Source organism: Elephas maximus, chromosome 18 (assembly GCF_024166365.1).
Source record: "Elephas maximus indicus isolate mEleMax1 chromosome 18, mEleMax1 primary haplotype, whole genome shotgun sequence".
NCBI lineage: Eukaryota > Metazoa > Chordata > Mammalia > Proboscidea > Elephantidae > Elephas > Elephas maximus.
This window is the reverse complement of record NC_064836.1, coordinates 30,028,311-30,050,810: the sequence shown is the minus strand read 5'-3', so window position 1 is coordinate 30,050,810 and position 22,500 is coordinate 30,028,311. Positions and strand designations below refer to the sequence as shown.

Below are 22,500 nucleotides of genomic sequence, written 5' to 3'. Positions count from 1 at the left end.
AAACTCCCTGAGGGACCAAATTGCTGCAATGGGGGCAGTGGGGACCATGATCTCCAGGAACATCTAGCTCAACTGGCATAACACAGTGTCTTAGTCATCCAGTGCTGCTATAACAAAAATACCACAAATGGATGGCTTTAACAAAGAGAAATTTATTTTCTTACAGTCCAGTAGGCTGGAAGTTCGAATCCAGGGCGCCAGCTCCAGGTGAAAGCTATCTCTCTCTGTCGGCTCTAGAGGCAGGTCCTTGTGATCCATTAGTCCTCCCCTCGTCTGGGAGCATCTCAGCCCAGGAACCTCTGGTCCAAAAGACGCACTCTGCTCCCGGCACTGCTTTCTTGGTGGTATGAGGTCCCCACTCTCTGCTTGCTTCCCTTTCCTTTTATCTCTTGTAAGATAAAAGGTGGTGCAGACCATACCTCAGGGAAACTCCCCTTACACTGGATCAGGGATGTGACCTGAGCAAGGGTGTTACATCCCACCCTAATCCTTTTTAACCACAGGCAGAGATTATGATTTAAACACATAGGAAAATCACAAAATGGAGGACAACCATACTATACTGGGAATCATGGCCTAACCAAGTTGACACATATTTTGGGGGGACATAATTCAATCAATAATACACACTTTATAAAGAAAATGTTCTATATTCTACTTTGGCAAGTAGCATCTAGGGTCTAAAAAGCCTGTGAGCGGCCATCTAAGATACTCCACTGGTCTCACCCCATCTTGAGCAAGGGAGAATGAAGAAAACTAAAAATATAAGGGAAAGATTAGTCCAAAGGACTAGTAGCCCACAACTACTGCAGCCTCCATCAGGCTGAGTCCAGAACAACTAGATGGTGCCCGGCTACCATCACTGAATGTTCTGACAGGGATCACAATAGAGGGTCCCAGACAGAGTTGAAGAAAAATGTAGAACAAAATTCTAACTCACACAAAAAAGACCAGACTTACTGGCCTGATAGAGACTGAAGAAACCCTGAGAGTATGACCCCCAGACACCCTTTAGCTCAGTAAAGAAGTCACTCCCAAGGTTCACCCTTCAGCCAAAGATTAGACAGGCCCATAAAACAAAATGAAACTAAAGGGACACACCAGCCCCGGGGCAAGGATGAGAAGGCAAGAGGGGACAAGAAAACTGGTAACAGGGAACCCAAGGTTGAGAAGGGAGTGTTGACATGTAGTGCAGTTGTTAACCAATGTGATAAAACAATATGCGCACTGTTTAATGAAAAGCTAGTTTGTTCTGTAAACCTTCACCTGAAGTTCAATTAAAAAACAGAAAAAAAAAGTCACCTGTTTACCCAGGTGTTTACCTACAGCTCCCTGCCCAACGAAACAAGTGGGAATGCCAAGCAGAGACCCTGACCTGAATTCAATCGGCAACTGTACGTCTTCCCTAAAACCAGCAGCCTTCATCCCTTCCTCTGTGGTCACGTGCAGTGACTGCTATTCCCTCGACCCCCTTAGCCAACCACAGGCTATGGAGCCTTCCTCTGAGGCACCACCCTTCGTGAAGATTTCCTCAGCCTTCTGTTTCACTCTGTGCTTGTAAACAGCTATCGTAGGATCGTCTTAACCGGTAACCAGTTGCCATAGAGCCTGATTCGTGGTGATCTCATGTGTGTCAAGAGTAGAACTGTGCTCCATCGGGTTTTCAATGGCTGATTTTTCAGAAGTAGATAGCCAGGCCTTTCTTCCAAGGCACCTGTAGGTGGACTTGAACTCCAACTTTTTGGTTAGCAACCAAGCATGTACCCCTTTGCACCACCAACGGACTCTGGGATAGTCTTACCTCCCGGCCAAAGTGTATCCTCCTTTAGGTCAGGAAACTCAGTCTCTCATTATTCCTACCTGTCCCTCAACCCTCATGACCACCCTCAGGATCTTCCATTATTTTTTACCCATGAACCCTCAGTATCCAGAAACAGGTTCTTCCCCAACCTTCCCAAGCTATCTGCAGGCTTGGCCCAGAACTGTCCCAATCTTCCATGGCCCATAAGAATGTCCAGAACTAGAAGAGTTCACCTCAGAATTAAACGCAAATTGGTGGAACACTCTTGGTTTTTTTGCTTGGTCTTCTGGTATCTCGAGAAAAATTATGGTCATGAGGTACGCCCATGACTAGAACTGTGGAGTGTAAGACCGCTGTATGAGGAGAAAGAGGAAAAAAGGAAGGGACAGTCAACCTTCCGAGGTCAAGAAGCAATTTTCTGATGACTACCAGCCATGGCTCCATCCCAGCCTGAATGGCTCCATCAACAATAGCGCTAATCCTTCCATTGATATTTAATCACTGAGCTCTTCGCTGCCCCCCAGCGCCATCCCTCGGGCTTTCTCATTTTTGGTTATTTCTGCCCGAATTCACATATTCTTTATTCTTCTCATGGTCCTTAGTGTTGAGAGGGGCACTTTGCTAGGAACCCCCACGTGTAAGTGGATTACAAAAACAGGAAAATACGACTTGGGGGAGTTCGCTTTCCACGAGCCACGACCCAGCCAAAGATGAATGTGTATATCCCTTAATGCAAATTTTCTGAATACAGACGTAACTCCTACTCACTGTAAAAACTTTCAACATCAGAGAAAATTATAAACAAGAAAGTAAGAACTACCCTCATTCTTAACACTAAAAGATATTTACTGTTTTACTAAGGCTCTTCAAAGTGTTAAAAAGCAAAGATGTCACTTTGAGGACTAAGGTGCACCTGACCCAAGCCATGGTGTTTTCAATCACCTCACATGCATGTGAAAGCTGGACAATGTATAAGGAAGATCAAAGAAGAACCAATGCATTTGAATTATGTATGGTTTTGGCAGAGAATATTGAATATACCATGAGCTGCCAGAAGAACAAACAAATCTGCCTTGAAAGAAGTACAGCCAGAACGCTCCCTAGAAGTGAGGATGGTGAGACCTCGTCTCATGTAATTTGGACACGTTATCAGGAGGAACCAGTCCCTGGAGAGGGACATCATGCTTGGTAAGTAAACGGTCAGCGAAAAAAGGAAGACCCTCAACGAGATGGGCTGACACAGTGGCTGCAACGATGGGCTCAAATATAACAATTGTGAGGATGGCGCAGGACCGGGCAGTGTTTCATTCAGTTGTACATAGATCAAGTCACTATGAGCCGGAACTGACTCCCTGGCACCTAACAACAACAGCAATATTTTGGCATACCTGATGTAATTAAATGTTGTATAATCAAAAAAGAAAGAACCAAAACTCTGAAGACTGAGTTTGGGAAGAATCACCCAGGCAGAAAAGAGAAAACTCACAGAAAGCCTGAGAAAAATGAAGGGTGGCCCACGTGATCAAATGCCGGCAGCCACTTCAGTACTGGCAGAGAACAGAGCGGGGTCTCTGGGTGGTACAAAGGTTGAAGTGTTTGGCTGCTAACCATAAGGTTGGAGCTTCAAGTCTGCCCAGAGATGCCGCAGAAGAAATGCCTGGTGATCTACTTCTCAACAAGCAGCTATAGAAAACCCTGTGGAGCCCAGGTCTACTCTAACACACATGGGGGTCCACGATTCGGAACTGAACCAACGGCAACTGGTTTGGTTTGGGGCTTGTTCTCTAGATCAGCCGCCATCTAGTCGATTCTGACTCACGGTGACCCCCATGTATGGCAGAGTGGAACTGGGCTCCACAGGGCTTTCTGTGGCTAATTTTTCAAAAATAGATCACCAGGCCTTTCTTCCTAGTTACCTCTAGGTAGACTTAAACCTCCAAGCCTTTGGTGAGCAGCCAAGCACTTAACCGTCTCTGCCAAAGAGGAAAGAGAGATTTTATTCGTATCAAAGGAGAAAATTCAAGATACGAACCTCGTGGCCTCTACAGGCCAGCTGCAATACTCATGGTATCAAACTATTAAACTTGGCTCATGTGGTAATCAAACTCTCCATTCCAGAATTCCACAAAATAAGTTTTCCAAGCTGGAAAAACTGTACCTTAATATTTCCTTGAGAGATCTGAATGGTTTCCCAAATTAGGAAATCCCAAGTTATGGTTTCCCTAGCAACCTTAACATAATACTCAAGGCCGTATCTCATACCCTAAGAATCAGTCTCCCCAAGCCCCTGTAACCAGAATGGCGGAGGTGTCGGCTCTGTGTGCTGTCATAAAGACAAGGTCTGGGCACTCAATAGCCAGGTCTGGTTGCTAGGAGACCCATAAATTCAGTTTTCCTGATTTGGATGGGATTCAGAACTACTGCATTGTAGGCTATGAAGATGTTTGCTGTTATTAGGTGCCAGTGAGTTGGTTTCAACTCATAGCGACCCTATGTACAAAAGAACGAAACACCACCCAGTCCTGCACCATCCTCACAATCGTTGCCACGTTTGAGCCCACTGTTGCAGCCACTGTCAATCCATCTTGTTCAGGGTCTTCCTCTTTTCACTGACCCTCTACACTACTATCCATATGGTTTTCCCTGGGCATTTTTTTCAGAAGTAGATCACCAGGTTCTTCTTCCTACTGTCTCACCCCACTGGTATTTGAAATCCCGGTGGCATTGCTTCCAGCATCACAGCAATAGGCAAGCCAGCACAGTACGACAAACTGACAGCCATGGCTTAAATTACGGCAATTAAAATTCAGAGGCGGTCCATGAGGAGTAATCTCAGACCTCTCATAAAAACAGAAACTGGGCCTGGTTAAAAATGGACTATTAACAGGGATCTCTAAAGTCTTTGGCAAAAAGACCCCAGATGCTTTTTTTTTTTTTTTTAATAATCATTTGCCTTTTCAACTTTCTTCAAGTGTACAATCCAGTGATATTATTTATGTTTAATATATTGTTCAACCATTAATATTATCCATTTCCAGATTTTCCCAGCACCCTTAACAGCAGCTCAGTGTCCCCTACAAGTGAAGACACCAGGTTCTTAACACCAATGAGTAACTATGACAAAGTCCACCTGGGTTTTTCCCCATCTGCTCTCAGCAAACCCAGGAGATGGCCATTCAGGAGTTCTTACTTGAATGGAGATGAAAGCATGCCACTGGCTCCCACGATAGGTCTTCATCAGGGGAATATGACCTGCTGAACTCAACTGGAGGGAGCTCACTGGGCCAAGGGAATGTGACCTGCTGAACACAACTGGAGGGAGCCCACTGGGCCAAGGCTGCAGGCAGATTCAAACCCCAAATCAAAGCAAGGAGCTGTCGGGGAAAAAAATGACAAAAACCACAGGGTGAATTTTTTTAATTCTATTTTAAAATAATTAGATTGATAAATTGTTTCGTTAAAATGAAAACCCATCCTTATGAGGTTTTAATTTTTTAAACTGTAATGAAATGTTAAAATTCAATTGACATAATTGTAGAATTGAAATTATAATTCCTAATTGCAGACATTTCAAGATGAGGTAATTATTCAAACTCGCATAAAATCTTTCTATAATGCCACAGTAGACCTTAGAACACTTTTTCTAAATATTCTCAGTGCTCAATAAACTGTTTAAGAGGAATAACACTGTAATGATCACCCAGCAATATTTTACCTCCATAATACAAACCACAGTAGAATTCAGGGCCAAGGACGAGCTTTCCTGATACAGTTATTAGCAATATCTGAAATTATTAACTGGGAGCTTTTAACAAGCACTAAGAATCCCAAAATGCCTAAAATTATTATCCAGTTGTTTAAAACTTTCTATCATAAAACAGAAATACACTTTATTAAATTAATTCCAGCAAAAATAACATCCAGAGAATGAAGAAAACCAAAGACACTACAGAAAGATTAGTCCAAAGAACTAACGGACCCCAACTACCACAGCCTCCACCAGACTGAGTCCAGTACAACTAGATGGTGCCTGGCTACCACCACCAACTGCTCTGACAGGGATCACAATAGAGAGTCCCAGACAGGGTTGGAGAAAAATGCAGGACAAAATTGTAACTCACAAAAAAAAGACCAGACCTACTAATCTGACAAAGACTGGAGAAACCCTGAGAGTATGGCCCCCAGACATCCTTTTAACTCAGTTACTTAAGTCACTCCTGAGGCTCACCCTTCAGCCAAAGATTAGAGAGCCCATAAAATAAACAATAATACACATAACTCAACCATATATACAAGACTAAATGGGCACACCAGCCCAGGGGCAAGAATGAGAAGGCAGGAGGGGGCAGGAAAGCTGATCATGGGGAACCCAAGGTCAAGAAGGGGAGAGTGTTGACACATGGTGGGGTTGGCAACCAATGTCACAGAATGATATGTGTATTAATTGTTTAATGAGAAACTAATTTGCTCTGTAAGCCTTCATTTAAAGCACAATAAAAAAAATAATAACAATATCTACAACTAATGCCTAGAGACAGCTTACTTCCAAAGATCCACAAAACATGAACACCATTCCTGGGTAAAGGGATTTAAATATATGACTTTTAATTGTATTTGTTTGATTCATGTCTTAGTTTCCTACGTTCCGGAGGCTAAAAGTTCAAATCAGGTTCTCAGCCATGTCTTGTTGTAGGTAGTCGTGGGCATTTCTTGACTTGCAGATGACCTTCACATGGCATGTCTTTCATACTTGTTTCTTTACCCCTTCTGGACATTTTATAACCCAGGAGTCATTAGATCTAGGATTCACCCTACACTGACAGGATCTCAACGGATAGGCTGCACTGTGAACTGTGCTTATATTAGATTGCGTTATGGAAGGTGATCATACTACTTTAGACTGCATCTACAGGTATAGGGGTTAGGATTCCAATGTAGATTCTAGGAGGAAGCAATTTATAACAATTCAAATGCAGACTTCCTCAACCTCAGTACTATTCACTTTATGGGCCAAATAAGTCCTCCTTGTCATGAGCTGTCTTGGGCATTGTAGGGTATTGAGCAGCAACCCTGGCCTCCACCCATTAGAAGTCAATAGAACCTCCTCAGTGTGACGATCAAAAAATATCTTCAGAGTCAGCCAATATCCAATATTGTTGTTGTTGTCGTAGGTACCATCAAGTTGGTTCTGACTCATACTGGTCCTACATACAACAAAACAATGCCCGATCCTGTGCCATCCTCACAATCGTTGCTATGTTTGAGCCCACTGTTGTAGCCACCGTGTCAATCCATCTAGTTGAATGCCTTCCTCTTTTTCGATGACCGTCTACTTTACCAAGCATGGTGTTCCTCTCCAGAGACTGGTCCCTCCTGATAACATGTCCAAAGTACATGAGACCAAGTCTCCCCATCATTGTGTCTAATGAGCATTCTGGCTGTATGTATAGGTTTATTCGTTCTTCTGGTTTCCACAGTATATTCATTATTCTTCACCAACATCATAATTCAAAGGCATCGATTCTTGTTCGGCCTTCTTTATTCATTGTCCAGCTTCTGCATCTGAGGGGATTGAAAATACCATGACTTGGGTCAGGCCTCACCTTAGTCCTCAAAGTGACATCTTTGCTTTTTAATACTTTAAAGAGGTCTTTGGCAGCAGATTTGCCCAATGCAATACAACATTTGATTTCTTAACTGCTATTTCCATGGGCATTGATTGTAGATCCAAGTAAAACGAAATCCTTGACAACGTCAATCTTTTCTCCACTTATCATGATGTTGCTTAATGGTACAGTGGTCAGAATTTTTATTTTCTTTATATTGAAGTATAGTCCATACAGAAGGCTGTAGTCTTTGTTCTTCATCAGTAAGTGCTTCAAGTCCTCTTTGCTTTCAGCAAGCAAGGTTGTGTCATCTGCATATCGCAGGTTGTTAATGGAGTCTTCCTCTGATGCTGATGTCATGTTCTTTGTATAGACCAGTTTCTTGGGTTATTTGCTCAACACAGAGATTGAATAAGTATGGTGAAAGGATACACCCCCGATGCACACCTTTTCTGATTTTAAACTGCAAAGTATCCCTTTGTTCTGTCTGAACAACTGCCTCTAGGTCTATGTACAGGTTTGTCATGAGCACAATTGAGTATTCCGGAATTCCCATTCTCTGTAATGTTACCCATAATTTGTTATGATCCACATAGTCGAATGACTTTGCATAATCAATAAAACACAGGTAAACATCTTTCTGGTATTCTCTGCTTTCAGACAAGATCCATCTGACATCAGCAATGATACTCCTTGTTCCACATCCTCTTCTGAATCCAACTTGAATTTCTGACAGTTTCCTGTCAATGTACTGCTGCAGGCACTTTTGAATTGTCTTCAGAAAAATTTTACTTGTGTATGATATTAATGATATTGTTCAATAATTTCAATGTTCTGCTGAATCACCTTTCTTTGGAATGGGTACAAATACAGATCTCTTCCAGACGGCTGGCCCAGTAGCTGTCTTCCAGATTTCTTGGTATAGACAAGTGAGTGCTTCCAACATTGCATCCATTTATTGAAACATCCCAGTTGATATATTGTCAATTCCTACAGCCTTGCTTCTTGCTAATGCCTTCAGTGCAGTCTGGACTCCTTCCTTCAATACCATAGTTTGCCGAGCTGGCATCTAAGATACAACTGTCGGTCTCTACTCCTCTGGGGCAAAAGAGAAAAAAGGAAACTAAAGATACAGGGAAGAAACTAGTCTACAGGACTAAAAGTCAACAAGAGCCATGGCCTCATCTAACCTGAGACCAGAAAAACTAGATGGTGCCCAGCTACCACAACTGACAGTTCTCATCAGGGACACAATAGATGGATCCTGACAGAATGGAAGAAAAATGTGGAACAGTACTCAGTTTCTTAAAAAGTCCAGATTTACTGGATTGGTTGAGACTAAAGGGTTCCCTAAGACTATCACCCTGAGATACACTTTAAACCTGAACCAAAACTGTCCCCTGAGATCCCTTTTTAGCTAAATAACATACTGGCTCATCAAATAAAGAATATCACCTGTAAGTACTATGCTCCTTTATAAAATCATCTATATGAGACTAAGTGGTCAGCATTTACTGTAAAGGAAAGATGAGAGGGTAAGGGGAAGGGAAACTAGACCACCGGAAACGAACAACCAGAATGGAAATAATGAGAATATTGACACATTGTGAAAAATGTAACCAATGTCACCGAACAATTTGTGTAGAAACTGTTAAATGGAAACCTAATTTGCTGTGTAAACTTTCACCAAAAACATAAAAAGTATTATTTAAAAAGTAAAAATAATACAATCAATCTGCAAAGAACACCATCAAGAAAGTGATTCAACAACCCATAGAAAAAGAATGTTTACAAATCATATATCTAAATACATATAGAATACATAAAGAATTCTTACAACTTAATAATAAAAAGACAAACAATCTAATTAAAAAATGGGCAAAGGATTTCAAGAGACATTTCTCAAAAAAGAATATAAGAAAAGCCAGTAAGCACATGAAAAGATGCTCAGCATCATTAGCCATCAGGGAAATGCAAGCCAGAGATACCACTTCACCCCCACTAGGATGGCCGTAATCAAAAAGACAGACAACAGCAAATGTTGGCAAGGATGTGGGGAAACTGGAATCCTCAAACACTGCTGGTAGGATACTGAGAAAAGTGGTACAGCCCCTTTGGAAAACAGTCTGGTAGTTCCTCAAAAGGTTAAACATAGGCATACAATTAAAAAAAAAAAATTGCCATCAAGTCGATTCCAACTCATAGTGACTGTAGAGGACAGAGTAGAACTGCCCCATAGAGTTTCCAAGGAGCGGCTGGTGGATTCTAAAAAAAAGCCGTCTACTGCTGACCTTTTGGTTAGCAGCTGTAGCTCTTAACCACTGCGCCACCAGGATTTCTAGACATACCATAACCAAACCAAACCAAACCCAGCACCATCGAGTCGATTCCAACTCATAGTGACCCTATAGGACAGAGTAGAACTGCCCCAGAGGGTTTCCAAGGAGCGGCTGGTGGATTTGAACTGTTGACCTTTTGCTTAGCAGCCGTAGCTCTTAACCACTGTGCCACCAGGGTTTCCAGAAAAACCCTATGGCCAACCAATTCCAAATTCCTAGGTTTATACCCAAGATAACTGAAAACATGTCCACACAAGATCTTGTACACCCATGTTCATAGCAGCATTATTCACAATAGCCAAAAAGTGGAAACAACTCAAAAGTCCATGAACTGATGAATAGATAAATGAAATGCAGTATGTCATTACAATGGAATACCATTCAGAAATAGAAAGGAGCAAGGTACTGATACATGCTAGAACGTGGACGACCCTTGAAAACAGTATGCTAAGCTGCCAGTCATAAAAACCACATATGGTATGATTTAATTTCTATGAAATTCCCACAGCAGGCTAGTCTACAGAGACAGAATGTAGATTCGTGATTGTCAGTGGCTGGAGGGATAGTGGAGGGAACTGAGTGCCAATGGGTATAGGATCAGCCATCCTATAGGATTTCTTTTAGGGACAATGAAAATGTTCTGCAATTGACTACTATGATGCATAACTGTGTAAACATATCAGAAGCCACTGAATTGTACACTTAAAGAGGCAAACTGTACGATATGTGTGTTGTATCTTAATAAAACTGTTACAAAAACAATCTACGGTCAAGGCACAGAAGGCTTCATCACAGGACAGAATGTGAACGTTAACAGCCCTGACAGCTGATGGAGGCTGGGGCATAATGGGGAGGAAAGCAGAAGGGGAAGGAAGATCAGGCCCCCAAGACGCTCACCTTACAAAACAGGTGGTAAAAGTCACTGGCATCAGGTGATGGATTCAATGAGAGGTCCATGCAAGCAATACCAAGATTTAAGGAAAATCAATATGGGAACCATCGATATAATTACCAAAAATCTGGAGAATGAGAAAAGACACTGAGAGGCAAGAAGTAAGCTAAACTGTCATTTACCCTAACAGGAAGTCAATAAATAGAATGATATGTGCGTATTATTTAGAGATATAAAAGAACCACTAGCAGAACTAAAGACAAAAACGAACAGGAGAGATTGTTTCTGGAGAGGATCTGAATAAATCAGGATGAGGACAGACAGCTGTTGCTTTCATGAAAAGCCCATCTCAGCGATGAGCTTCTTAATACTACATGGAATTATTACTTTGCACGTTGTTTTTAAAATCAAATCACACTTAGCATCATTTGAGGCGAAGAATCTGAATGAAATAAGAATACACTTCATATAAAAAAATACTAAACTGGCTCATCATTACTGTGTGAAATTGTGATTTACGTACTTTTAAGCAAAAGCAAAACTGACTCTCAAGTTTAATAGCCAAAGACTGCACTACCACTGTGAAAACCAAAAACCAAACCTGTTGTTGTTGAGTCGATTCCAATTCGAAGGTACCCTACAGGACAGAGAAGTCCCCGACACCGCTTCCAAGGAGCAACTGGTGGAGTGAAACTGCCGACCTTTTGGTCAGCATTTGTAGCTGTTAACCACTACACCACCAGGGCTTCCTCCCACTGCGAAGTCACCTTTAATGTATTAGATTCTTAGAACAAGAAACATTTGTAAAGCCCTGACCCTATGAAGGCAGACAGTAAGGATCCTCATAAGAAGGCCACCGCCTCACCTTGACAAGAAGAAACATTGAAAGTTCTAATAACTTCGGGACCCACAGAGCATTTTAAATGAAGGGAAGTACGTGTCACCCCGCTATGCCCCCACCGCCAACTCCAGTCTGAACACATTTTAAAAACCAAAAGGCAAAGATAGAGGCAGCTCACCACCAGAAAACCGAAAAAACCAAACCCACTGCCCTCGAGTTGATTGCCACTCATGGAGATCCCACGTGTTACACAGTAGAACTGCCCATATCCCTGGGTGGCACAAACAGGTAAGCACTGGGCTACTAACCCAAAGGCTGGTGGTTCGAACCCAGTCAGACGTGCCCTGAAGACGGGCCTGGTGATCTGCTAATGAACAGTCACAGCTATGAAAACCCTATGGAGCACAGTCCTACTCTGAAACAGATAGGGTCACCATGAGTTAGAATTGACTTGAGCAACTGGTTTTTTTTTGTTTTAATCTCTGCAGAGGTAGACTGCCAGGCTTTTCTTCCACAGCACTGCTGGGTGGGTTTGAACCACCAACCTTTAGGTAATACCAAAAGAAAAAAAAAAGTCCATTGCCATCAAGTCAATTCAGACTCATAGTGACCCTACAGGACAGAACAGAACTGCCATATATGGTTTCTGAGGAGCAACTGGTGGATTCAAAGTGCCAACCTCTTGGTTAGCAGGCATAGCTCTTAATCACTGTGCCACCTGGGCTCCAGCAACCCTATAAACCCAGAAAACCAAACCTGTTGCCATTGAGTCAATTCTGACCCATAGTGAGTGACCCTGTAATTTAGTACAAATCGTTTGTGCCACCTAGGGACAAAAAAAAAAAAACTTGTAGCCAGTCAATTCAGACTCATAGCAACCCTACTGGACACAGTAGAGCTGCCCCATAGTGTTTCCAAGGAGCAGGTGGTGGAGCCGAACCTTTATGATTAGCAGCCGAGCTCTTAACCACTGTGCCACTGGGGCTCCCACCAGAGCACAGCAGAGTTTATATCAGGAGAGTACTAGCATAGTGTTATTTAAAACACAATCAGGGTTACAACTGACACCTGGGACTCAGGACTCCAGCCGCCAAACTGGGGCACTTTAGAGAATGTCAGATGGTAAAATGAATAGTCCCCGCCAGGCAACAGGTGTGGCCAGGAATGTCCCGGGATACCCAGAGAGCTTAGGGCCTGGACAAGCAGAAAGGAGCCCCTAGGTTACCAAACCCAGGGAACCTCCATGATGCTGAAGAAAAACAAGCTCAGAGCCTGCCCTCCACGCTACCACATAGCTACACGTGAAGAGATGAAGATGGGCACTTTACAACAAAGAACACATTACCTCAGTTAGCTGGGTCACTTATGTTAAGTTAAAAAAAAAAAAAATCCTGAAGGTCAAAGCTTTACCACGGGGAGAAGAAACCCCACGATTCTGTGCGAGTCGGACTCGCAGCAACCCTATAGGGCACAGTGGAATTCCCTGCCCTGTAGGGTTTCCAAGGCTGTAATCTTTACAGAAGCATCTTTCTCTGCAGAGCAGCTGGTAGACTCAAACCACTGACCTTTCAGTTTGCAGCTGAGAGCTTAACCACTACACCATCTGGGCTCCTTCCCTGTTAGGCCGTCCTGCTGGAAGTCATCATCTCCCCAGGATACAGCCACGCACTGTCCACCCAGCACAGGCCATGCCATGCGGATCAAAGAGATCCTGAATGATAAGTCCCCAAACTCTGAAAAAGGTGGGGTGCTCAGGCCTCAGGCTGGAATCTCTCCCCCAAAACCCTGAAGGAGAAAGGAGAGGTTTAGCAACACAGGCCCCTCCTCCAGGCCCCTGGCTCTCAACAGCATGTATGAGACACGAGTCCCTGGGTGGTGTACATGGTTCAAACACTCAGCTGCTAACCTAAAGGTTGGAGGTTCGAGTCCGCCCAGAGGCACCTGGGAAGAAAGGCATTGAAAACCTCATGGAGCACAGTTCTACTCTGATACACATGGTCTCGCAAGAGCTGGAGTCGACTCCACAGCAACTGTTTTGTATCACAGACGTCGGAGCTTTGAGAAGCAATGAGTGGAAAAATCCCATAACCACCCACACACCTGGCTGAGGGAAGTCACAGACCCATTACTCTTCTTCACCCTGCTCCTCCCCGCGGCCCCGCCCCCCGCGGCCCCGCCCCCGCGGCCCCGCCCCCCGCGGCCCCGCCCCCGCGGCCCCGCCTCCCCGCGGCCCCGCGTCCCGCGGCCCCGCCTCCACGCGGCCCCGCCTCCCCGCGGCCCCGCCTCCCCGCGGCCCCGCCTCCCCTACGGCCTCAGACAGCTGCATCTTGGGTTTCTAACGAAAAGTGATTGATTATCCATAGCCTAACCTCCCATCCACCCCCCACCCAATACCAAGCCAAGTTTGGCACCCAGACTCACTGTCTCCCAGCCACCCTGTCCTCCCTCACACACCTGCTTAGGAATCCTTTGGTCTTTAATAAAATCATGCTCTGTAGGGGTGAACGCTGGAATTCAGTAACACATGTGTTTTTTGTTTTGTTTAAGCCAAAGACACTTTCTCCCCTCCCCTGATTTCTCCTACCTCAGGAATTCAGTGTGGCCCCAGCAGGAAATGTGGGCACCTTTCACGTTTTACCATTATACTTCAGTTGGCCGTGTTCTGATATGCTAGGATGCCTGTCCCCTCACCCCAGTACAGCCACGTTTCCCTTTATGGGTGGGATGGCTTTGACTAGACAGAGGCTCAAAGGGCACTGACCCATTCCTCAACTGAGGTGCACTCAGCTGAAAGAACCTTCATCCCACAGAGCTCCTGGCTGAATGGGCAGTCTTTAACACCCTTGAAGGACACAACTGATGGGCAGCTCTCCCACCCTGTTGGTATTGTGCCCCTCCAACACTTCTTTGCCCCGTTTCAATGAACGGTGAGACAAATCTCTCAGTTCCAACTCAGCTCAACTGGGGCAGCGAGATCTTCACCTAACGAAATATGTAGCTTCAAGGTCTTCTGGGAGGATCTCACAGGAACCTCTCTGATTTGCGGTACCCACAGTCTAGGCTTTATGAATTCCTTAACAAGGTCCCTAGAGACCAGAGCAACAGGGAAGGTCTTATGTTGGATGGGTGTGGAAGAAGGTGCCAGAGCTGGAAAGGGAACGGAAAGGGTAAACCCTGCCTCACTATTAATATCTTGTACCCTTTTACACTAGAACATTGTTTTCTTTTCAAAACACTCTGTTCCTTGCTGAGTACTGGTTTATTTCTGAGTACCTCCTTTATTTAAAAAAAAAAAAACTTTGGAAATAAGTGATTTTAAAAAATAAGTGGTATGGCCTACAATAAAAAATGAGAGAATTTTTTCAACACAGGGGCTATTACTTATATAAAACTGAATAGTTAGAGATGAAGAGTATGGACGTTGGGAATTGAGAAAAAAACAAACGTCTGCCGGGGCTTTTCACATCTGACTTTTCTGCTCTTGTACTGAGAAAGGGAAGGAAAAAAAGACAGGCTACGTGACACAGAAACATACACTCTACCTAGAATGTATACAGATGGATGTGTGTACATGCGTGTAAGCCTGCGGCCATGGAGGTGGTTCCAACTCGTGGCAACCCCATGCATGCCAGAGTAGAACTGTGCTCTCGGGTTTTCAGTGGCTAATTTTTCAGAAATAGATCACCAGGTCTTTCTTCTAAGGCTCCTCTGAGTGGGTTCAAACCACCCTTTCATTTGGGAGCCAAGCACTGAACCGTTTGCCCCACCAGCGTTGCCTTTCTATGTGTGTAGATGTATTTTGTGTATATATATATATATATATACACACACACATATGTATACACATGTATACATATGTATGCATGTATGCATGTGTGCTATGTATGCATGTTGTCATTAGCTGTCGCTGAATATGCCTCTCACTCATGGCAATCCTATGCACAACAGACCTAAACGATGCCCAGTCCCGTGCCATCCCTATGATCTACTGGGCATCAGACTGATATAATCCACAGGGTTTTCATTTGCTGATTTTTGAAAGCCAATCTCAGGACCTTTCTTCCATTTGTGTATATATGTATACATGTATGTACATGTGTGCATGTGGGTGGGTGAGTGTGTGTGTCGCACCCCGAGTGAAACAGTGTATCAGATACAGGAGTCCAAAGGAAAATAAAGATCTTTCTCAATGGCAGCCTGGACTTGCGGTAGAGATCTATACAGCCCACAGGAACGAAATGCTCTTCTTGGCTTCTCACCCTCAGGCGTCCTGTGCTCCTCACACAGCTAGAAGCCCCTGTCCCATCATCAACATCCAGGTGAGGTTGTGATGTGATTCATAAGCGTGCACCTGGATTCCTCCCTTGGAAAGTCAGAGGCTTGTTCTGCGCATCTTACATTAAAATTTTGTCTTGTGACATTCAACCTTCACAAAAATGTTTCTCCTTCAGACAGAAGCTCATTGCAGGAAGGAAAGGGCACACCTAGCTGGCCCTCAGCAAAGCCTTCTGGGCAGAATTCCTGGCCCAGAGCTGCAGAACTGCAGGGTCATTTGGGGGAAGGGACAGGGCCAGAGAAGCCTTTACTTTCTGGTTTTGAGGGGGAGGGGAGGTGAGGGGAGGAGAGCAGGGAGACAGGGCTGCAGAAGGAAGGAAAGAAAGCAGAGGCCGTCTTTGTCCTAGCTCTGTGGATGAGCACTAGAGGGAAGTTAAATTGTCAGCTAATGAGATTTGCTAACCACGTGCTTCCTTTGAAGTCCAGGCCCCCAACTGATTAGATCCCCAGAAAGCAGCAGGGGGAAAGCTGCCTTCAGCATCCTTAGGGGCCAGAGAATTCCCGGAAGGAGTGCTGGGGAGATTCAGCATCACTTCTGGGAGTGAAACTGTATATTAGTGGCCACATTATTAATAGATAGGCAGCAACAACACTACTGGCCCCTTTCCACCTCAGGCAACAGAGGCAGGCCCAGGGGACCAGAGGGGCACAAGGGGCATTCCCTGGGAACTTCCGAAGGAACAGACTGCAAGCCCCTCCTCACCTAGTTTTTTTTTTACTTGTTTGTTTGCTTGTTTTGGCTCATAAAGGCCCCTGGGGTCCACAGCCAAAGGATGTGTCCTTGGACCCTGTTCAATAATTTGCCCCAACAGGCAAAAGGGTGTTGAAGCAGCAGGCATTTTTCAATAAAGTCTCACCAGAGTTCCTCAACAAGCCTGTGTTTCTTTTTTTTTTTTCAATATTTTTCTGACTATGGTTAGTTATTTTTCAGTTTTTTTTTTCTTTCCGTATGAAATTGGCTTCTCTCTTTGCCTAAAGAACAGAGGAAAAACAAGTCAAAAATCACATTGACAGCATTCTGAAGATATTCAGTGAAATCAATTTTCCTTTATACCTTCAAAAGCCTCCTCCTGAAGTTTATTTCTTCTCTATTCAAAGATAATTACTTAGCAACTTAGGTGTTTCCCACCCAGAGGCACCCCCTTGCACAGCTCTTTGCCGTGAGGTGTCCAAAATCAAAACCAAACCCATTGCAGTCAAGTCGATTCTGACTCATAGTGACTCTATAGGACACAGCAGAACTGCCCCATAGGGTATCCAAGGAAAGGCTGGTGGATGTGAACTGCCGACCTTTTGGTCAGCAGCTGTAGCTCTTAACCACTAGGATACCAGGGTTTCCTGCTATGAGGTGCAATCCGGGTGTATTTTGGAGACCAGCATTTCCCCACACTTCTGCTACAAGACCCAGCACAAAGTTCACCTTTGCGAGGAAGTAGTCCACCAGCTTGTCCATATAGTGGAGTGGTTCCCTCCAGAGTCTCCAGGTATCTCTAGCTCAAACCTCCCTCCAAGAGGGCGCTAATCACTTTGCACTGAAGCAACTGGTTCCCTGGAACCATCTGCCCTCTGGAGGGGGTTTTCCTCCTCTGACCTCAGGCCTGCCCTGCAGTTTAGCCTTGGGGAAGAAGGAAGGAAGAAGCAGCAACTAAACCTTCATGGAAACTGAAACACAAAAAAGGAGCTGCAAGCGATGAGGAAAGTATGATCACGCCCAAGGCCAAGTAAAACACGCCGGGTTTGAAGCTGAAAAGAGCAGTGCTGTAGGCCTTTTAAAATAAAATGGGAGCCGGGGAGTGTACAAGACAGAAAGGGGGAGACACAGGGCTGTCCTCTAACGCATTCCCTTCAACAGGGAATCAACAGTATCTCAGTGCTTCCAATGTGGCAGTCACTGGGCTAAGCAGTTAATTCGTAATGTCTTGTTTAAAATCTCTCCACAGTAACCCTAAAAAAAAAAAAAAAAAAAAAAACCTAGGAGGCAAATATTCATTCCCATTTTACAGACTCGGGAAACTGAGACACAAGGAAATTAAGCAGCTCCATCAAGACCACAGGGCTCGTGAGTGACACTGAGCAGGTATTGGAACTCGGGTTTATCTGATCTCAGCGCCAGGTTCTCAACCTCAGCTCCAGCCCGAAGTGTGCGCCAAATGGGCACGGATGGGTAACCCGATCCGGACCGCTCTGCTGCGTGGGTACTACCGAAGCGGGCCCGAGTCGGATAGAGCCTCAAGGGCTTGAGCTCGTCCTTCAAGACTTGCCAACACGCAGGGAAAGACACACTCTGGGTCAACCTGGACTGACCCTGGAGCTAGACCAGAGGGTTCGACTGGGAGGGATGGGGTTGATAGTGCCGCGGTCGGCGCCCCGAAGGCCGCCAGCCTGAGAGTCTCTGGCCGGGGAGCTTCCAGGTGTAGGGGGCCTGGGGGCGCCGTGCGCGGCGGGGACAGGGCGCGGGCGCCGTCTCGCCGCCTCTTTCCTGCAGCGTCTCGCGCGGTGGCCCGGGGAGGGGGCGTCACCTGACAGCGCGCACCAACTTCTCCCGGCGCAGAGGGGGCCCGCGGCAGCCGCGCGGGGGCCGGGGGAGAGCAGCGCCCCGCTCTCGCCCAATGGCGAGGTCTGTAAACAAAAGCGGGCCCCACGCGGGACCCCGCCGGGCGACGAGCAGCGCAAGGAGAGGGCGAGGCTGGGACCAGAGCGGGCGCGGGGACCTCCGCCACCCGGGCGAGTCATTGTCTACGCAGGATTCTGCTTTCCATGCCCCCTCCCCGCCTGTCGGCGACCCCCGGGCTCTCGGCCCCGTGCCCCCGGCCCCGAGCGCAGCACAGCTCGCCAAGGTGTGCGCCCAAACAGCCTGGCCGAAAACCCAGGCCCGGGGCCGCTCAAGTCAGGGACAGAAGCACACACATACACACAAGCACACAAACACGCCCTCCCCGAAGTTGATCAAAATCAGCCGACAAATACAAAGTGCCGCTGCCGCAGGTCTGCGCTGACCTGAGCCGGGAGGGCCAAGTGCCAAAGCCTGGCCACTGTCACTTCCATTGGCGCCGGGCGCTGGGCTCCGCTGTCTCGCCTCCCCGCTGGCCGTTCCTCCGCGGAGCGAGGGATGCCTCCCGGTCCCTCCCCGGTCCCCCCACCTCCCAAGTGTGCGAGCACGGGAACAATACGAGTCCAGCCGATCGCGAGAGCTAGGACCCGCCGGAGCCCCGGAGTGCGGGAGACGGGGGTCGGGACGTGCCCGTCACGGGCAGTGCGGCTCGGGCATCCTCGCCGCTGTCCCTCAGTCCCGCGGTACTCACCCCTGAGGCTCGCCCCGGGTCTGCGGAGGGTGCTGGGGACAATGCGGGCCGCGGGGCCTCGGGATGCGGGCGCCCAGGCGTGCGCGGCGCTGCAGAGCTGCGCGCCAGGCCGCTCGCCCGCGAGCCGTCTGCCAATGGGAGCTGTCAGGGCACCCTGGCCAGCGGCCTTGGGGGCGGAGCCGCGGGCGCCCGTGGGAAACCGAGCCTCGGTTGGCTGGTCGGACGATCGCTCCGCCTCCGGCCGGCCAATCCGAGGCGGCGGATGCAGGAGCGGGGCGTTCGGAGTTGGCCCGAACAGTGGCAACAGGCGCACGCTGAGTACTCGGCTGCATCCCGGGCCCGCTGCAGGGATGCGGGCGCCGCGCGCTCCGGGGATGCTGGCCCGCGAGGCTCCGGCGGCGCGGGCCGCGGAAGTCGGGGAAGGCACCCGAGGCACGGCGGGCCGGGGGACGGCGAGGGAGCCCCAAACAAAGCAGCTTTGGGAGGGCCGAGCGGCCTCCGCCTCCGCCGCCAATAGGCCGGCGAAGATGCCTGTCAGTCCGCAGAGGGGGAGGTGGCCAATGATGTTCAGGGAAGGGGCTCGGGTTAGCGCGCGCGCGCGCGGCTCGGCATCGGTGGGATTGGTCGGAGGTAAAGGATTTTCCTGCTACCTATTTTTAAGGCGGAGAGGACTGGGGAACGGAACGGGGGAGGGGTAGAGCCAAAAAGCGCCGTACCTGCGGCACGTGATCTGGCTTGGGAGGCGTGTCCCTGGCTCTAAGGGGAACTTTTGGGTGAGAGAAAAAGCCCGAAAGCTCTTCCTGCCCGTGGATGTTGGAGGGCGGTGGGTACTTGCCAGGCTCCAGGTAGGGCATGATGACCTTAACCGGATTCTGGAGGGTCCGAGACGCACCGGCTTGACTCACCTTGCCAAGCTAGTGAACTTGGGATCCCAGCGTGGGGCGGGCCTCATGTTCCTAAGTGACTCGGGCAAGGTTCACGGAGACCGCCTGCTCTGTTTGTAAAATCCGGAAACGATATTTGCAGTTTTGCTTCTGCAAGGTTGCGGCGGACAGGGGGACCCTGACCGTAGAGACTCTCAGGAAGACTCTTCCCTGCACGGGCTTGGTGCTTCCCCCTTTCCTCGAGGCTTCACCCTCAGGGACAAAGGCTGGCATGAATATCTAGTGCACCCCGGAGGGGTTATCCTGTTCAGAGAGAAATGAAACTCAAAAGGAATAGCCTGTGACTTAGAGGGAAGACCTAAACCGGAAAACCCCTCTGTTCTTGCTGAGCGTCCTCTCTGCCACCGTCTCTCACCCTCACCACATCAAAGGCTTCCCATGGCCTCCCTACCCCCGGCCTTGCTTCCGGAAATCTGTACCTGTCTTTGTAGAGTGGCCCGTCTAAACGGATCCATCTCTGTTTGCTCTCTCATCTCTGCCCGGAATACGTTCGCATTACCCCCTCCCAACCACTGAGCCCTCCCTTCCTTTTACTAATTCCTACCCAGCCTTGGAAGGAACCTGCAAGGCGCAAGTCATTTGTGATTGATTTGTGAAAGGCTGGCGTTTGAACTGACCAGCGGCTGCGCGATCTGCTTGTGTAAACAGTACAGCCTTTTGGTGACAGCTAACAACAACCCATTCTCCGGATCCGGCTTAGTCAGCAGGGACTCCAAGCCGACGTTGACTGAACGACTGCGCACAGATGCCCTTGTAGGTCTCCTCAACCAGCCAAGAATAGATACTCCTGCTGCTGCTCCTACTTCTGGCCTGGCCTGTTGTACAAAGTGTTGAAACCAAAAAAAAAAAAAAATTTGTTGCTGTCTAGTGGATTCTGACACATAGCGACCCTATAGGACAGCGTAAAACTGCCCCGTAGGGTTTCCAACGACCTTTTGGTTAGCAGCTGAGCTCTTCAACAGCTAAACCACCAGGGCCCCGCAAGGTGTTGAAGGTGCCTCTTAATTGTCTTCTCCCTCAATAGCCCATGCCTCCAGTAAGCCAGGGTCTCCTGCTCCCTCACTGCTGTATCCCTGCGCCCAGCACAGTACTTGCACATTCTGGGTACACAAAAATTCAGTCAATGAATGGATTGTAGATGAGCTATGGTTATAAGCAATAGCTTTGAGGATGTGAAGTGCTTCTAAAACAGCTTTAGAAGATGATCAGGATAGTAGACCTCAGAGTGGTATGTCCCCCAGCGTCCATGATGGCTGTTACAGGGAGGCAAATAGTAGACCTCAGGGTGGTATGTCCCCCAGGGTCCATGATGGCTGTTACAGGAAGACAGATAGTAGATCTCAGGGTGGTATGTCCCCCAGGGTCCATGACGGCTGTTACAGGGAGGCGGATAGTAGACCTCAGGGTGGTATGTCCCCCAGGGTCCATGATGGCTGTTACAGGGAGACGGATAGTAGACCTCAGTGATCTGTCTGCCCCTCAGGGTCCATGATGGCTGTTACAGGGAGATGGCTGAGTCAGATCTCATTGATGTTTGTTTCTTTCCGAAACTAGCTTCCTCTCAGCCAATACCAAGCCCAAGCTTCTCCATGGCGAATGGTTCCTTTGTAAGACTTTTAATCTAAGCAGAAAGATCGGTTTCTTTTTTTTTTTCTTTTAATTTTCTGTGTGCGTGTGAAAATATGCACAGCAAAACATACACCCGTTCAACAATTTCTGTGTGTACAGATCAATGCCATTGGTTACATTCTTCACGGTGTGTCACCATTCTCATCTCTGCCCGTGTTGTTTCACAACCATTAACTTGTACTCTCTGTGCCCCTTGAAGTTCTCATCTGTGCTTTAGAGCTACTGTTGTCGGTGTGATCACATGTAGATAACTCAAGGCTGACATTCTTTATTAATTGAGCTACACTGTTGTTTTGTTTACAGATGCTAAACCAAACATGGATAGCTTTGGTTCAAGGATTAAAGATTATTTCAGGACAGTAGACCAGGGGGTTCCCCCAGTCTCAATGGCTCTAGTAAGTCTGGTTTCCATAGGAACTTGATGTTCTAGTCCACATTTTTCCTCCTTTTGAAGAAGAATCAATTTCTTAACTTGTTACCATCTTTAGAAGGGAAATGTGTGTATAATCATGTATCCAGGAAAATAAGGCTTTTTCCTAGCGAAGTTCAGAAATGCGTTTGGTCATGCTTAAGAGCACAGACTCTGGAGCCAGGCTGCCTGCATGCTAATCATAGTCCTGTCACTCTCCAGCTGTGACCTTGGCAGAGCTCTGTGCCTCAGTTTCCCTAGCTATATAATTGAGATGGTAACTGCACCCACTGCACAGATTGGTATGAGGATGAATGAGTTAATGTTAGCAATGTGCTCAGAAGAGAGCCTGACATGTTATCGTTAGTTACCATCAAGTCAGCTCCGACTGTTGGCAATCTT

The 22,500-nt window shown here is 47.1% G+C and overlaps 1 protein-coding gene across 4 annotated transcripts in view; it reads right to left on the bottom strand.

The window, feature by feature from the left end:
* Window positions 1-19,204, bottom strand: part of TIAM1 (TIAM Rac1 associated GEF 1) — a 438,421-nt gene extending 419,217 nt beyond the window's left edge. For 2 of the 4 annotated variants that reach the window (XM_049858598.1, XM_049858601.1), the window contains exon 1: window positions 19,117-19,204. The gene's annotated coding sequence lies outside the window, so the exon portion shown is untranslated. Of the gene's footprint in view, window positions 1-4,991; window positions 5,176-13,044; window positions 13,265-19,116 lie in introns of all 4 variants that reach the window. The other 2 variants (XM_049858597.1, XM_049858599.1) reach the window with 2 other exon arrangements.
* Between the last annotated feature and the right edge of the window lie 3,296 nt (window positions 19,205-22,500).